Source organism: Euleptes europaea, chromosome 12 (genome assembly GCF_029931775.1).
Source record: "Euleptes europaea isolate rEulEur1 chromosome 12, rEulEur1.hap1, whole genome shotgun sequence".
NCBI lineage: Eukaryota > Metazoa > Chordata > Lepidosauria > Squamata > Sphaerodactylidae > Euleptes > Euleptes europaea.
In genome coordinates, this window is record NC_079323.1 from 26684587 (window position 1) to 26702430 (window position 17844).

General features: G+C 40.2%; 1 protein-coding gene across 3 annotated transcripts in view; it reads left to right on the plus strand.

The window, feature by feature from the left end:
* NBEA (neurobeachin) overlaps nucleotides 1–17844 on the plus strand; it is a 433179-nt gene that overhangs the window by 389990 nt on the left and 25345 nt on the right. The gene's annotated exons all lie outside the window — the stretch shown is intronic.

Genomic DNA, 17844 nt, shown 5'->3' on the forward strand with positions numbered 1-17844 from the left:
ACTGAGAAGAGCTAAAAAATAATTTGTAATATAGGATGGAGATCTGTACTGCCACAGGGGAAAAACCTAAGAAATATTCACTGAAAGTGTACGAACTACTTTATACGTGCCTGAAGTAATTATTTGGATCTTGTCCTGTGTTTTTTTATTCCCTGATATATTTTTCCTCATCAATATGTGAGATTAAAATGTGCAACATAAGCAGACAATCACATTATTAAAATAAACGGGAAGAGTTAGTCTTTTTTCTATGTTTGTGTATAGTTATTCCGTGTAATACAGAGCCCCGTGGCGCAGAGTGGTAAGCTTCAGTACTGCAGTCCAAGCTCTGCTCACGACCTGAGTTCGATCCCGACAGAAGTTGGTTTCAGGTAGCCGGCTCAAGGTTGACTCAGCCTTCCATCCTTCCGAGGTCAGTAAAATGAGTACCCAGCTTGCTGGGGGTAAAGGGAAGATGACTGGGGAAGGCGCTGGCAAACCACCCCGTAAACAAAGTCTGCCTAGGAAATGTCGGGATGTGACGTCACCCCATGGATCAGGAATGACCCGGTGCTTGCACAGGGGACCTTTACCTTTACCTTTCCAAGTAATGCTAAAGTTCATGGTCAAGTGCCTTTCACTAAGGCACTGAAAGGGGACTGTCCATAAGCAAGGTAAGAGTTTTCTGCATTCCAGATACTACTGAAATTTGCCACCATGTCCTTACTTCATCCTGTGATGGTGGATGTCAAGGGAACCACATGGGCAAGTTAACACAGGGACTACAATAAGGGCATTGTAGTCCTCTTTGGTGTGCATCCTCTTCTGGATGCACACCTTAACATGGTGAGGGGGTTTGTGTGTGTCAGGGAAGCTGAGAGCAATACTGTAAGGGGTCTAGACTCTATCAAGAGACTAAACTCCTAGCAGAGTCGCTCAAGACGGAATGGTCACAGCTGAGACACAAGACGAAGATGCATCCACCCCCTTAAGGGATCAATGACCACATCCGCAGAAGAGAACAGGCAGTTCCAATGGGGATGGGGGCAGAGGAATCCCTGAAGGTTAGCTACTGGGCAGCAGCAGTAGTGGAAGGTGACACTGGCAGAAGATCTTTTGTAGACAATGGCAGTGCCACTACGGCTAACCCTGGTTAGTATTGTGCAGAAGAAGGCACTGGTAAACCACTTCTGACCAACCTTTACCTTGAAAACCCTATGATGAGACAATCCAAAATGAAAAAAGATATAGTGCTGGAAGATGGGACCCCCAGGTCGGATGGCACTCAATCTGCTACTGGGGTAGAGCAGAGGACAAGTACGAGTAGCTCTGTTTTTAATGATGCGATTGGACTAAAGCTGAAAGGACGTTCAGTGGTTGACATGAATAGATGCAAAAGGAAAGTCCGAAGCTGTTCGAAGCCACAGCCTTCAATTTGCAAGATGTGAGCAAGGCTGTCAAAGATAGGACATTTTGGAGGACTTTCATTCATAGGGTCACCATGAGTTGGAAGCGACTTGACGGCACTTAACACACACACACACACACAATAAGGGACTACAGTAAGGTAGGCGAATCAAGAAAATTGCTCCCTCAGTCAACAGAAAAAGCTCTCCACTGGCAGAACAAAGGCTGTGACTTGCAGGTTCTCACCATCACCACCACACAAGCAGGGGCCGCAAACTCACATGGGGGGGGGGAATCCCATTCTCCCCAACTACTTACTTTTAACAAAAAAGAGCAGGGCTGTGGAGAAGGGAAGCCTCACTCATCCGCCTGCTCTGAACAGCTTCAGGTGAGTCGGCGAGAGGGAGGAAGGCCCCCGTAGCTCGCTCACCTGCCGCCCTGGAGTTGTTGCAGTTAGGGTCTCTAAGCTCAAGTTGTATTAGGGTTGCCAGCCAATGGCCGGCACATGACAGGAGATAGGTGTGAGGACATGGGCGGGAACACAGGCATCACATCAATGTGTCGTCACTTCTGAGGAAACCCTGGAAGTGATGTCATAGTGTATGCACTGGCAATTAATTTTTTTCTCCCATTGCAGTGGGAACAGCAGATCACCAACAGGAGGTCTCCCTGTGGGATACCTGGCAACCATGTGTATTCTATTTCTTCACAAGCAACTAGGATCAGTTCTTTGTGGAACTTGGAGGGTCTTCCTAAGTTGCTACCATCAAAAGTTTAAAGAACAAGACAGTCAAACAGGAACCCTGAAATAAAAAGGGAGATTCTTTCATGTTATCATTTGAGCGTTGCAGTTTAAATAAAGTTCTCCTCCTCCCCCCATATTAAGTTTATACACTATGCAGACTATTCTTCCATGTGCTATTTCCAGTCTTGTCAACTCTTCTTAGTAAAATAATTGTTAAAAGATTACTTCTACAAGTATTAAACCATTCTGGAAAATGATTCAATTTGGATGAAAAGTGTGAAGATGCAACAGCTGCTAGACGAGTGTTGCTGTACCAAAGCCACACACACTAACTTCCATTCCCCATGATATCTGCCATCTGTGTATGCAAAACAAGCAATAATTTATACATTGTCAAAAGCCGAATATTTTCGGCATTTTTCTCTTAAAGCTTGGAAGCAGAAAACCTATAGATGGTAGTCTCCAAAAATAGATGCTTTAAGCTATGTTAATGTTTATAAAGGTGGTATTGTTTATATGGTTTTATGCATAATGCAATGCTAGGAACCCCTACCCCCCATGTAGAATTGGATGAATCATAGTTAGTTGCATAGAATATTTTGAAGAGATGTAGAGAGAATTTTTGGTCTCTTATTTTCATGTAATATTTTTGCCTGTTTCCTTGCATGTGCAAATTAGCTTGCTCTAGGCACCATAATGATAAAGCATTGTTTTTTACTGCCAGCTGAAGCCAAAATATTGTTCTCTGAAAAATCTAAAATCTCTCTCTCCCTCCCTCACCCCCACTCTCTGTTAATTGCACAAAGCTGTATAATAAAAGGTACCTACCTATTACAGCTAATTTTTTTATTTTTTTAATTAAAACAATTGCTTCATAAGTTGCAGAAAATCAAATAAAATTTTACTACCGATACTGTAGTTAAAAGGAGACATTACAATGCTGGCACAATATCTGCTTACACCTCTATGTCATTGTTACACATAAACAGTTCACAAATGCATTATTATTTATAGTATGTGGCCGCAATGTGAAGAAAGTATATGCAGCCATAGGGAAGAATCTTGTGTACTGCTGGAAATTTCTTTGACATTTTCAGTGAAGGAGGTCTCATTGCCAAAGAGGCAAGCTGTTGTTCAGATGAAGAACAGCTTGCTTCTTTCGAAGTGCCGTGGTAAAAATTTCAAATAAACATGGCCACTGACTATGTTCAGATTCAGATTCTCACTCAGACTGACTATGTTCTAAATAAGCATAGCAGCAAAATCAAATATTAGTATTTGTAATATTTCTATGTATGTCTGTTTTTATATTTCCTCCTGACCCACCTGGTTTTCATCTTTGAGTCTTGTGCATTTCCATAAGGCAGGGAAACATAACAAGGACCCAAGTTGTTTCTTTTGGATAATTTTCACCCATTCCTGGGAGGGGGGGCTAAGCTCCTTTGGAGCCAGCATGACTCCACGCTTGCATAGGTACCACCTTATTATGGAATAAGGTGGCACCCACGCTGGCACAGGGGCAAACATGCCCATGTTCGGGTGCCGCCAGCGCAGCCACACTGGCAGGGCTTTCCCAGATGGGAAAGCCCATGCCAGCTTGGGTGAAGGGTGTTCCCAGGGCGTTCCTGGGGGTGGAGCTGCCTTTAGGCAGCTTCCATAGCCCTTTCACCCCGGGAATGCCCTCTTGAGCGGTGGCGAGACTGTGCCACCTTTTTTGGTAGTGCAGCCTCACTGTTCCCTATGGGGCATTTTCCCGTTTTCCTTTATTTATTTTTTAGGGAAGGGGTTGTCTCCGCAGTGGCCAGGAAGCCTCTGATGAGGTGGTATGGCTCTGCTGCTCCCAGCTGCCATGGATCTATCCCCCTTTAGGATTGCACTCTTTAACTGTGGGTTTTGTCACCATAGCGACACTACGAAAATCATTATTAGCATTGCTGCTATCACTGGTATAAATCTGCATTTACCACAATTTCTTCCTTGGTACCTGCACAAGTTATTTTTCCAACTTTTTATGGTACTATATTAGCAAGCTAAGAACAAAAGAAATCATTATGTCATGTATGTATACAAGGTCAGAAGAAGAAATGACTATTCATTTTGGAAGATTGTTCATGGTCTATCTACTCATCTTGATGCCTTCCTATATCTCTAACAGTGCAATTCTAAGCATAGGTTCCTAGGCATAAACCCCACTGAATAGATCTAAGTAGGATTCTAAGTAGACTTGCTTAGAGTGGCACTGTAAATGGTGCCATTTTATTTACAACATTTATATCCCGCCTTTCTGTCTGATCAGGTCCACCAAGGCAGCTAACAATGCAAACAGCATAATAAAATATACCTATTAAAATATTTTAAATATATCATTGTAAACAATTAAAATACATCATAAAAACAGTAAATTATATCATAAAACCTACTAAAATGGAGTTAAGTGCATATATTAAAAACTAGCAAATTAAAACACAAGGCAGTAAGGAGAGATTGCTGAGGGAATGCCAGGCAGTACAAAAAAAACTCTTCAACCTGGTGGAAGACAGTGATAGATGCAGACAAACAAATACCCCTTGGAAAGGAATTCCTTATTTGAATGCCACAACCAAGAAGAAGGCCCTCTCTCAAGCTGCCATCTGTCTAGCCTTAGAAAGCAGGAGCACCAGAAGCAGGGGTTCAGAGAATGACCATAGTGATCAAGAAGGTTTGTGCCAGAGTAGGCGATCCTTAAGCTATAAGGGTCCCAAACTATATAGGGCTTCAAAGGTCAACATCACCTTGGATTGGGCCCAGAAACAAATGGAGAGCCACTGTGGGTGGACCAAGACTAGAGTGCTGTAGTCCCTACGACCCACCCCAGTCAACATTCTGTACCAATTTAAACTTCCAGACACTTTTCAAGGGCAGCCTCACATAAATCTCATTACAGCAATCTAATCTAGATGTTACCAGGGCATGCTCCACAGTGGCCATATCAGCAATTAACTAGTAAGGGTAGAGCTTCATGATGCAAATTTATTTATTTATTTAAGATATTTATTAGCTGCTTTTCTTCCTTACGGAGCTCAAGGTGGCTTACAGATTTAGGCCTATCAATGAGAGTATCGTGCATATGAACCTTGTGTACATTTTGTTCTACTTTTTATATATTTTTAATATTCCAGATAACTGCAAATAGTGATGGGCCAGATTATCTTTCTTAACTATACACAATTTTCTGGGAGACTTGGAGAGGCTTCCTGTGCATTTCAATGGAGAAAACCTACTTGTGTGTGCATTCTTGTGCAAAATGAATTGCAATTGCTGGAGAGTCATGTATATACAGGAGATCTGAATGCCTAGTGTAGCATTAGAAGAGGCACTGCCTTTGTTTCAGGCAGAATTGCTTCTTTATCGCTGGGATAATTTTATTTATTCTGCAGATGTCAAAACTTTATTCATGGTGCAATGCACAGTGGGGGGAAAGCTCAACTATTTTCACACATGAAAACAAAATAGAAGTGTTACTAGCTGTAGTCTCAGGATATAATAGTTGCAGGTATGCTTATACAGTCCTGATTTCCTTTTTTTTTAAAAAAACCCTAGAGAAATTTCATAAAGTAAAAGCTGAAAATTTAATGAACAGCTCAAGGATATTGATTCATTCTTCCTTGACAGGTGGAATCATGGTTGCAGCACTAACCACAGCAATTATGGCATTAAAATGTCAAGAAATTAGAGGTCAGAATAACAGATAATTTTCTTCCTTGTGTCAGATTAAAAATTGACATTCTCTGACAGCACAGGATCTCTAGCTGAGAAAATTATGACAGCTTAACTCGTCTTGCTCTTGTAAAGCAGTAATTGATAATGAACTTTACCATGACAGCCTTCTCCTGTGGAGAAACATGACAGAACATCCTTGGTACAAAGCCTGTATCTCTTTTTAATATGTAAACAGCAGTTATATTGGACACTAGATGTTATTTGGAATTGTCTTGTGCTGTTGGTGTACATCATAATCCAAACCTGTTCTTGTGGACTGGTTCAGCTGTCTTTAGGTGGCTTGTGTTAAGAATGCTAATTCATAGAACAAAGACATCTAAAACATCCCCACCACCACCCAATGGTTTTATGTGGGGTTTTTTCTTTATTATATATACTACAGACATCCTAAAACTGGTCACTTTTTACAAGGCAACCATTTAGAACCCTTCATTCTCCTGCACAAGCATTGCGCTGTCCCCATATAGAAATAGGCCTGGGCTGGACATTGTAAGAATTATCTGGAGCCATTTTAAAAAAATGCACAGGTGACATTTCTAGGCATGTTCCAATGTTTTTGAGAGTCCCACAGACCATAAAATATACAAGAGGCTGGGGCTTTTCTTTCTGGTGGTCTGGTTAATTGTTCTGTAAAATGTTACTTTTGTGGCCAATTTTGCAACCAGAAAAGTCACTTTCAGAAAAGGTACACCTATTCCTACACTGCTCACATTTTGTTTCTAAGGGAAAAACCCACAAGGCATGACATTTGTTTACACTAAAATAATTTAACACAGTGATGTAAATAATAGTTTATCACTCCGGTGTAACTAAAGATTAAAATGACTAAATGGCAATAGTTGGTCTGACTCCCCAAATGTAATTAAATTTGTCAGATTCCACATTGAAAACAGACTTTGTATATGGTTACAAGGTTAGTATTTCAAGTACACTGTTTATTTTATTTACTTGTTCTTGTTTCAGATATTTGCTAGACCTTCATCTGTGTTTGTTAAATGCAGCCTGATTATTCCTAGTAAAGTTTTTAAAAGCTAGTGGAGGATTATATTTGACAATTGCTCTTTTGTATACTACTCCTTGGCTGGTTTTTTTTCTGTATTCACAAGGCGGTCCTAAGCAGAGCTGTATCCTACCTGCATTGAAGTCAAGTGGCTTGGAAGAGTATACCTCTGTTTAGGATTATACTGTTAGTTGTAGGTAATAAAATCTATGGTGTACAGTTTCAATTCATGGTGTGTTGCAGATTCAGTTTAAAACAAAAACAGCTCTTCAGTTGTTTCAAACCAGAGCAGTAGTTTGCATAAAATCAGGGACTAAGAATTATTGATTCATGGCATAATTGATTGAGAATTTCTCCTGCACAAGCCCTGCTGAAATGATTATGCCCTTAAACAGTTTGCATTTGTTGCCACAGGCCTTGTGCAGAAGAACTACGCTTTCAGTTACTTGTTATAAACAGTTCTCTGTCAGAAGACCTGATCACCTAACTGGCAACACACATGTCCAACTGGAAAAAAAATTAGTAGATGAATAGCAGTTGACAGTTGGTTGCCATGATCATCCCCTAAACCTTAAAATATGCTTTTACCGTCAGCTAGCAAAGCATATGGTCTATCTATACAATATTAATTTCATTTAAAGGTATGTGATATCCAGCATACTTAAATCATTTTAAGTGGCATTATATGTTTTTGGCCTTGATTTTTTATCATTACCCTCAAGTCTGGGTTTTAGTTTTTAGGCTTTGTTTTCTTTCTTATCTCTTTCGTTGATCTGACAGGAATAACAAATCATCCCTTAGGATCTAAAATACTAAAATATGCCCACAGGAAGCATAGGTTTTACCTTTTCTCTCCCTTGCTGGAAAAGCTCTGTGCTGCTACAGAGGGTTGACATGATAGGGCTGTCAAGACCCAACAAGACAGATAAATTTTAACAAAATAGACGGGATGCTAGCCTTCTGTAGCAGCTCCCATGGCTTATAAATATCAAGCAATATGGCAATAAAAGTATTTCATGATCAAATCATCTAATATATTTAATTGGTGTAATCCAATAATATTATTTACTTCCGTGGATTCACATATTAGTTTTTTGTTTGTTTTGTTTGCTTTTTTCATGATCTTTTTCATTCATCTGACCGATTTATCAAAATTTATCCTTTCAGATCTTCAGCTGAACTGTATTCTTTGTACTGATCACTTAAATGTTCTGTTGCCAAGGTGCTTCCCTACCTAGAGGACCAGCCTGCTTTCCAGTTTTTCCAGAAAGCAATTGTGGATATTGATAAAGAATTTAAAAAATTAGGGCTGCAATTCTATGCACTTGGGAGAAAACTGTATGTGATTCAGTAAGACATATCCCTGAGTAAACATGGATAGGATGGGGTTGCATGAGTTCAACTGAAGTCTAGAACTAACCCTTGGAAAAATGCATGTCTGCCATTCTTCCTTAGATGTCAGTCAGGGCTGTTTTCCTTGTTCTGCATCATGGAACGTCCAATCACACTCTTCTGATTCTAGTAGTTGGAGAAACTCCTCAGTCTTAGACCAGCCACATATCTGTTTGGGGAAAAAGGCGTTTAAAGCCTATAGTCTGGAAAGCAGTTGTAATTCTGGGAAATTTCCCACCCTCAACTGGAGGTTGGCAAGCCTTCCTCTGGAGATGGTCCTAACTGGCAAATTAAGAATGTTGTGTCATAAGGCATTCTAATCTAGGCATCAGAATAAAGAGGCAGCCTACTTTTAACCAGGAGCACAGTTTAATACGTAAGGTTCTTTCTCTGTGTGGAACTGCAATAACACCAACATGCTTTTTCTCTGTGCTTGCCAACATTAAGTCCTGGAGCTGGCTAGGGCAGTCTAAAGCACTGGCCTGGATTAAAGGAACAAGTCAAGTCAACAACACCACACAAAAGCAGAAAAGAAGGTGTTAATAGCCTAAAATCATATCACTATATATATATTAATCAACAACAAATTTATGGATCTATAATTTACTGGGATTATCCTTTGAACCTCTTTTATAAATACGAATAACAATAGATTTTCACTGAGCAATCGGCATTATTCCTGAAGAATTTTTTTAAGTGAATAGATGGCCAAATAAGGGAATCAGCCATTAAAAGCCATTCATATTTCTGCAGGAATATAATCACCTCCTAGAGCTCTGTTAATTTTTAACTTGGCAATTAATTTTTCTATATGGGTCTTTGAGACTGGAGGCTAATCTGGTAACTTGACGGCAGTTGTAGCAGAACTATCTTCTTGCGTAGCAATCGAAAAGAGAGCTGCAAAATGTTGTTCCCACTCAAAAACTGTAATGTGATAATTTAATGGGGAATAAGTATTAAAGGAACAGACTTGTCACAAACAGCATCAATAAGGGGCTGTGTATTTATTTAAAATATATCTATCCCAAGCTATTATAAATATCTATGAAAGAGAGCAAAATATTCTTTCTATCTAATCCATATGCATCATTCATAATTTTATAAACTTTTCTCAAATCCCTACAAAATTGAACCCATAATACATCAGTTCAAAATATGGCACCAGATTTTTTATTTATATATTATGTTTTAATGTGTGTAGTATAATTATCTTATATATCTACCTGGGGCTACAAAAGAATATTGTTTTGAATTATTTTAGTAGTCAGAAAGGCCTATAACTACTACTGGTAGCTATTGCCTTTGCACCATCTGCCACTTCAAAATATGAAGTATGAACACACACAACCTGTTTTCAAAAGCTGTATCTTTGTTTTACTTTTTATTGCATTCTGTTTACAGGTAATGTTTTTTGATTTTCAGAAATTCATAGCAAACATTTTACTATTCGTTGTAAAGTAATAATTTGCTCCAGGGAAAATGAAGGAAATTACTGACAGTTTTTGTGAAAGAAATAGCTAGAACCCCCTTTTACTCTATTAGCACAGATTTTATTTAGATTACACTCATTACCTCAGCATAAATTACATATTATTCTACAATGTTTTGCAGTTGGCAAGTTATTATAATGAAAATGCTTAGGCAATTAGCCATTTCTGTTAGAAAAAAGCAAAACTGATCATTTAACTGCTTTCAACATATTGATAACATTCCTCTAATGCCATTTTAAAGCCAGTATCTACAGTGTGTTTTGGGTTTGTATTGTCATATTATGCAGTAATCTAAATTCCTTGAAATAACTTTGAATTTCTTTTTAAAATACAAGGAAGTTCCCTTTAAAGGTTTTTAAAAGATTTTTATTAAGTGCTACAATACATATACATTGTCAGTGTGGCAACTTTGTGAAAGCAGATGAGAAGAATTCATTTAATTTCTCAGCAATCGCTTTATCCTCCCTTAGTGTTCTGTTACTCCCATTTTCAGCTAATGGTCCAACAGCTTCCCTAGCTGGTTTCCTACTCCTAATGTACTTAAAGACTTTCTTATTGTTGGTTTTGATGTGTTTAGTGTTATGTCCCTCAAAATCTTTTTTTTTTTTTTTTTGCATTTCTAATTGTTTGCTTTTGTTTGCCTCATTTGGGAATTCCTTCCAGTTTCTGAAGGAAGACTGTTTTTCTCTAATAGCTTCCTTCACCTTACCCGTTAGCCATGGTGGTGACCTCTTCGACTTAATACCACCTTTCCTGACCTGGGGTATACAATCTAGCTGAGCCTCTAGTATTGGGGACTTGAGTAAGCCCCAAGTCTTTTCCAGGTATTTAACCCTCCTAACTGTTCTTTTCAACTTCCTTTTTACAAGGTTTCTCATTTTAGAGACATTCCCTCTTTTAAAGTCAAAGGTAATCGTGTGAGATTTCCCAGGCACTTTCCGACATACATATAAATTAAATTTGATGCCATTGTGGTCACTATTGCTAGTTGGCTCAACTACATCCACATCCCTCACTAAATCGCTGGCAGCACCACAGAGTATTAAGTCCAGGATTGCCTCCCTCTGGTTAGGTCCTTGACCAACATTCCAAGGGCACAGTCATTGAGGATGTCTAGAAGACTATACAAGACTATGGCCATCCACTTTTTTCTTAATATCTTATTGTCCAACTACCAAAGGGTTCTTCCTGTCCCTTCCAAAGGGGAAAGAGTAAAGTAGAAATAGATGCCCTGTGCCTATAGATTCCCTCCTGTGATTGTGGGTCACACAGGGTTGGGGAAGTGTGCAAAGAATCACTTAACTGGGAAGACTCTTGACTCTTACAGTTGCTACTGTAGCAATATACAAAAACTTCAAACATGAAGAAACTTCTTTCAACATACTAAGGTTTCAATATTACTTTTCCGTGCCAAAAGAAGAAATCTGGACCAGCGCCAGTGTAGTAGAAATATATCTGTTTTTATTTCTCAGTAGTCAAAGTAGTGAGGAATTTTTAGCAGGAAAAATACTCAGTGGACATTGTAGGACAGTAACTGAACAAATATAGCATTTTAATTTTGATATACCAGAATTCATCAAGAAGAAAGAATGCTTTAACCTCTACATTCTGGTGTTTTTCTAGCACGCTTCTTGTACTGACGGATCATAAAATTGCATTTAAATTTTTAATATCGCTTTATGTATATAAAGTAAGAAAAATATGGACATTACATACTTTGATTTATTGACTGTGTCTGCTTCTCTGTCCCAGGCATTAAAAATAATGCTTTACATGATCATGTTTTATTTCTATAATAAGCCTGAAACACAAAAAAGCCACCATTAAAATACATGATCCAATAGCTCTCAAAGGTTTGTCTGGTGATTTGTGCTAACCCCCTCCTTCCTTCTTCCTTTTCCCACAAAGTATATTCTTAGATGTAAAAGAAAGGGAACAAAAAAATAGTGTTTACTGTTCCTAAATGTATATGTGAAGTTAATTTATACATGAGAAGAAAACAGGAGCATATCAATTTGTTTCCACCTTGTGAGAGATTTTCTTTGTTAGTGGCAACTCTCTCTCTTTTCCAACTTCAATGGATATTAGTATAAAAGAAGAAGAAGAAGAGTTGGTTTTTATATGCTGATTTTCTCTACCTTTTAAGAAGAACCAAACCGGTTTACAATCTCCTTCCCTTCCTCTCTCCACAACAACAGACATCTTGTGATGTAGGTGAGGCTGAGAGAGCTCTAACAGAACTGTGACTAGCCCAAGGTCACCCAGCTGGCTTCATGTGTAGGAGTGGGGAAACTAACCCAGTTCACCAGATTAGCATCTGCCTCTCATGTGAAGGAGTGGGGACTCAAACCCGGTTCTCCAGATTACAGTCCACCACTTCTAACCACTGCACCACACTGGCTCATGTTTTTCTAGTTACTTCAGTAGGAGAGGGGGTGAGGGGGCTGGAGAGAGGTGATGGAAGTAGTAAATTGTTTTCATCATCAGAGTGTAAAAATCATCATTGTCAAGTCTTTATTGCATTAGCAAAAAAAGCTATAGCAACAATGCAGAATAAGAATTCCTCACAAATTACCGTGGCATACTTCAATACAGTAATTTTTAAAACCACTACTGAACTGTTTAAATAAAAACTTAACTAGGCAGCTGTAAGCATTTCTGTTCAACTTCATGAGCAGCAAAAGCATTTTTATCAGGAGAGGAGGCATTTGCAAACTGACATTAAAGCCTTCTGCTTGCAAGTCATTTCAAAATTTCACTTTGCCTTTTCTTATGATCTTAACCTCATGCAGGGCTTGACAGGGCTCAGCCAGGCACCCCCCTCTGCCTTGTCTTGCCTCACACAGGGCTCAGCTGGGGCTCTGCCTTGCCTCACCAGGGGCTCGGCCAGTCCAGGCACCTCCCTCTGTCTTGCCTCACCTCATTTGGGGATTGGCAAGGCTTGGCCAGGCACTGCCCCTCTGCTTTGGCTTTCCTCACTCAGGGCTCTTCTGGGTGCCGCCCTCTGCCTTGTCTCACCTCACCTGGGGTTCTGCTGGGTGTTGTACTCTGCCTTGGCTTGCCTTACAAGGGTCTTGCTAGGCCAGGCAGCACCCTCTGCTTTGTCTTGCCTTGCACTGAGCTTTGCTCAGTGCCACCCTTGCCTTGCTTTGTGTGGGACTCAGCCAAGCTGAGTGCAATCCTCTACCTTGCCTTGCCTCATGCAGGGTTCAGCCAGACACTGCCCTCAGCCTTGCCTTGCTTTGCATGGGGCTCGGCAAACCGAGTGCCGCCCTCTGCCTGGACTCTCCTTGCACAGGCCTTGTCCAGGCCAGGCCCCACTGTCTGCTTTACCTCATTTTGCATGAGGTTCAGCTGGGCTGGGTGCTGCCCTCTGCCTCAGTTTGCCTTGTGCAGGGCTTGGTCCAGGTGCCACTGTTTGCTTTGCATTGCACGGAGCTTGGCTGGGCTGGGCGCCAGTGTATGCCTCGCCTCATGCTGGGGTTGACTCAGCACAAGTGTCTGCCTCACCAGAAGCAGGCTGAGTCGGGTACCACCACCTCACCTATCTTGGTGAGGCTCCAGTGAGCCAGGCTCGGTTTTCCCTGCCTCACCTTAGGCTGGCTGGGCACTGCCTCTCCCACCTTATGCAGTCCTTGGGTGGGTTGGGCTCTGTCAGAAGGCTGGCTTCCCCTAGTTGAGCAGTGAGGCCACTGGCCTACTGGGAGGCTCCAGGTGTCAATCTTGCCCTTGCCTGTGAGGTAAATTAGGGTGAGAATGTAACTGGTCCAAGGTCACCCAGTGGGTTTCCAGGGCAGAATGGGGATTTGAGGTCCTAATCTGAAACTCTAACCACTACACCACACTCCCTTTTGTGGGGTGGCTACTGTTAAACATCAGGTGAGTCATGCAAGACATGTGATATCAAGTCGCCCAGTGGTTCCTGCCAGGCCTGGCCCCAACAAGTCCTCCCTTAAAGGCCAAAACAGCCCTAGAAAGTGCCCTGCCCCCTCCCCCTGCCTTTTATTTTTAGAAATCAAGCCTGTTGTGGTTGCCTAGCAACAGCCACTGAGGGCATCCATTTCTTAAAACTACAGGTGCTCCTTTTATCATTTTGGGGGTTTTAAACCCCACAATGTATTATTATTTTAAAGTTTTCAGATTTTTCTGCAACTCTGGGGCATTTTTAGGTTTGTAGAAAGATCTGTCTCATTCATTCATGGGTCCAGTCTCTGGATTTAAGCATCCTCAGTTTCTGCTTACTTGGCTATTAGAGTATGGAATTTTGATTTTTAGCTTGTGTGTGATTTATAATCTCAGTGACTTCATGTCCTAAGAATTCCATTGTAAACTCTTGGCTATCTGTGGTTACTGCTTCTCTAGGAAACGTTTTCCATCCTTGTACACATGCAGAAGTAAAACAGAAATCAATATTTTTTTAACCTAACTTATCACAAGTCCTGGAGATGTTAACACCATTTAACAGCTGTAGACACCAATAAAAAAGCAATATCTCACACCATTAGTATGAAACAATAACATTTTCAAGCTGCACAAGCCGTCCGCCCAGAGGGCTGCCAGTCATGTCTTTCTAAAGAACACAGTGCTTAAGGGCTATTAATCATACAGGCTTTGTAAGAAACAACATTAAGAATTATGGTGCCACTCTTCACTCAGCAGAATAAAACTTGCATGAAAATAAAGCAAACACAGGTTAATTTCTCTTTGTTTTCACATTGATTATAGGGACGACTTCAGTAACATTATTAGCATACAAACATAATAACGCCCAAGGAGATAATTTCCCCATCTTCCTCTGTACTTTGAATTGGCTGGATAAATGCTGGTTTGTGTCTATACTGCTGGTCCAGACCCCTTAATCTGGGGGAAAGGAAAAAGTGTTAATTCTTGCACCTGGAAAGCTGTTGCTGAAATGCAGCTCAAGAAGACATTATGGCCATTTATGCAGGGTCAATTCTGCTCCATGCTCAATGCTGATTTTTTTAATCACTTTTTAAAATCATTTTTTTAAATACAAAAGGTTGCGTTAAAGGGGCTCTTAAGAAATGTGAAGCAGGTATGCACTGGCTTCGCAGTGACATCTGGAATGACGGTTCATCATGAAGAAATAAAAAAAATATGCGGGGCACTTCAGCCTGGAATGCGCTGCTAATTACCAAGCATAAACGGCCTGTGGCTTTATGTAGCTGTAAACTGCAAAGGAATAGTGTGGATTTTCTTGGGCAGTTCTCCATAGTTACCTTTAAAGGGGGAAGGGTAGAGGTATCCTAGCAAACTTAGAGGTGCAAAATCACCCAAAGAAAATGCAAATGTAGCAGTTCTAGCAATCTTTATCCGGCCCTGAGTATGCCCTAAGCAAGTCAATATAAGCAAACAATATTCTTCCTTTAATTTATCCATATGGATTCCTTATTAGGCTACACTGGTGCCTGAGGAGGGGTGTCTGAGGGAAAGAATTTTCCCCTTGTTTCCCCCCCTCCCATCTTGTGGATGGCCTGCTGTTGGAAGTCCACATGTTCCCTATTTGCCCCAAAATAGATATGTATTGCTCAGTCCTTGAGCATGTACTACTGAATGCTGGATGACCTATTGTCATCATTCATTGATACATTGCTGAATTTTTGATCAACGAAATTCATATGGAAATATCACCATTAACAGGCTAATGCTGACATTCACCAAACTTGGTGGTAAAGAGCAAGCCGCTGTGATTCATTGTAGTAGTGCAAGCAAGTCCTGGTTGCAAAGGGACTTATAGTTGGAGTCCATTCATGTAAGAACTTCCTGTTCTCTGGACTGCAGCCAGTTAGCTTTTCTGTTTCATGGCTTGAAGAATACGTACATTGGAAAACATCTTATATACCTACAGGTTAAAATGAGCTGGTGGTTGTAGTGATCCTTGTTTTACATAGCAATCTGAATAGTCATTTAGAAAAAAGGCATTTGGAGATTAGATGAAGTGCTTCTGAATGGCAGAGAAACTGTAGAAGAGGAAAGGATGTCAATAGAGTTCTCTTTAATGTCACAGAGGCATTGTGAGTCTAGAGATTTCTTTCTTTTGTTTCCTGGCAGGGAATCTGATGAAGGGAAGAGTGTTCCATAATTTTTAAAAAGATTGTATTGGCACCGTATCCACTTCAGAATCAGAAATATTCTGGTCAGAATGAGCCATCACTCAGTACAGTACAGTCTGACAGCTAGTGTGGGGAGAAAAATGAAAAACAGAGGATGAGGGGAGGACAGCAGGAAGCTGAGGAGGGGAGGACTGACAGATGTGGAGGATAAGAGAGATAGATGAACCTTTTTTTCTGCTTTCCTTTAAGTAAATGAAGAATATTCTCCGAAGTACTTGAAGTGTAGATGTTGTCTTAGGTGTGGTATATCCATAGAATGTCTGGAGTTCTGTTGCTACACAGATTTCCAGTTTTTCTTTATTAAATAATTCTAAGGCTGCAGTTTATAGCTGTCATTTTGTTTTACCTTCAGGGTTGGATAGTTAACCAAACAGCTATTCATATTGCTGCCAGCCTCCATTGTTTGCACGGAAAATGTGTTTCCCTAGAGTTCAAAAGAGGTGTTTTCCTCCTGATTATTCCCTAGACATAACAAGAGGGGAAAGGGCGGAGAAATAGCTCCTTGAACCTTCACTAGAAATGATCCCAACATGTATTTCAGGGCCATTTCTCACATTTTTATGGTGTGCTTATAAAACACGTGACATGTTCCTCAGATTAAGCCCCATCGAATTGACCTTTTTAGGACTGTCCTCATAAAATGTATGTGTGATAAATACATATATTTAACTGCAAGTATCATGCAGATGCACATACCAGATAGCCAAGATTTGCTGTTTCTTCCCTCTGCATGTACACATAGTTGTGAGCTGGCCATTGGTTTATCTGAGCAGGGCCTTCTGGGGATGCCACCCTACAAATGAGCAAGATCAACAACTGCTCATACACATGAATTCTCTATTTTGATCCCCACTGTGTAAATGGCCTGCCCAAGGAGGTCAGGAAGGCTTCCATGTTTATGTCTTTCCACAAACTATCGAAGACAACATTATTCAGGAGGGCATTTCTGTAAGCATAATGTGTGTGTGTGGAAAGTGCCATCAAGTCCCAGCTGATTTATGGCAACTTTGTAGAGTTTTCAAGGCAAGAGACCAACAGAGGTGGTTTGCCATTGGCTGCCTCTGCATAACAACCCTAGTATTCCTTGGTGGTCTCCCATCCAAGTCCTAACCAGGGCTGATCCTGCATAGCATCTGAGATCTGACAAAATCAGGCTAGCCTGGGCCATCCAGGCCAGGGCGTAAGCAGACAGGGCTACATTATAAGGTGCTTTTTTACAAAGGATGAGAGTGTGTACAGTATGCATTATCCGTTCAATGAAAACACCACATTTCTACTTATGTTTCTGCATTGTGTTATAATGTAAAACATTTTTAAAATAGGTCAATTTATTTTTAAGAACATAAAAATATGAGAACACCTAGCCTTTAATTAATTAGTGTACATATACGCATGGGTTCCAGTTTAATTATAAGCAATACTTTTTTCAATATTCTCATGCATATATTTTTGCAGTGCTAGAGAATTTAAATGTGTCCTGCCTTTATTCTCTGTGTACTGAGTTTAAGGGACTGAGCCCGAATAGGAATTGTAACTGTCATATTTAGTCTAAGGTGATATGCTTATTTAAATTTTTGTGTAATTTGATAATTTAAACTTTTGGGATATACAGATTCATTTTACCTATTCTATAAATGTTAATTCAAAAAGATTATCAATCTTTTAAATGTGGCATGCAAGATCAGAAGTCTGACAAACAAAAGTAATTTCTGGTACTATGTCTGTCATAGCATAATGATAACTTACGTCTTTAAAAGGAATAGTTTCGGTAATCATTTTGTTTTCTTATGGGATCTTTAACATTTGTTTCCACAGAGGAGTATTCATACAACCTATAGGGAGAAAGGGGGGAATGTGTTGTGTTTGGAGAAAGCTGCACTTAACAGCTTTGCAAATAGAAGCGCCTGACTATACCCAACCAGATTTGCTGCCCATATA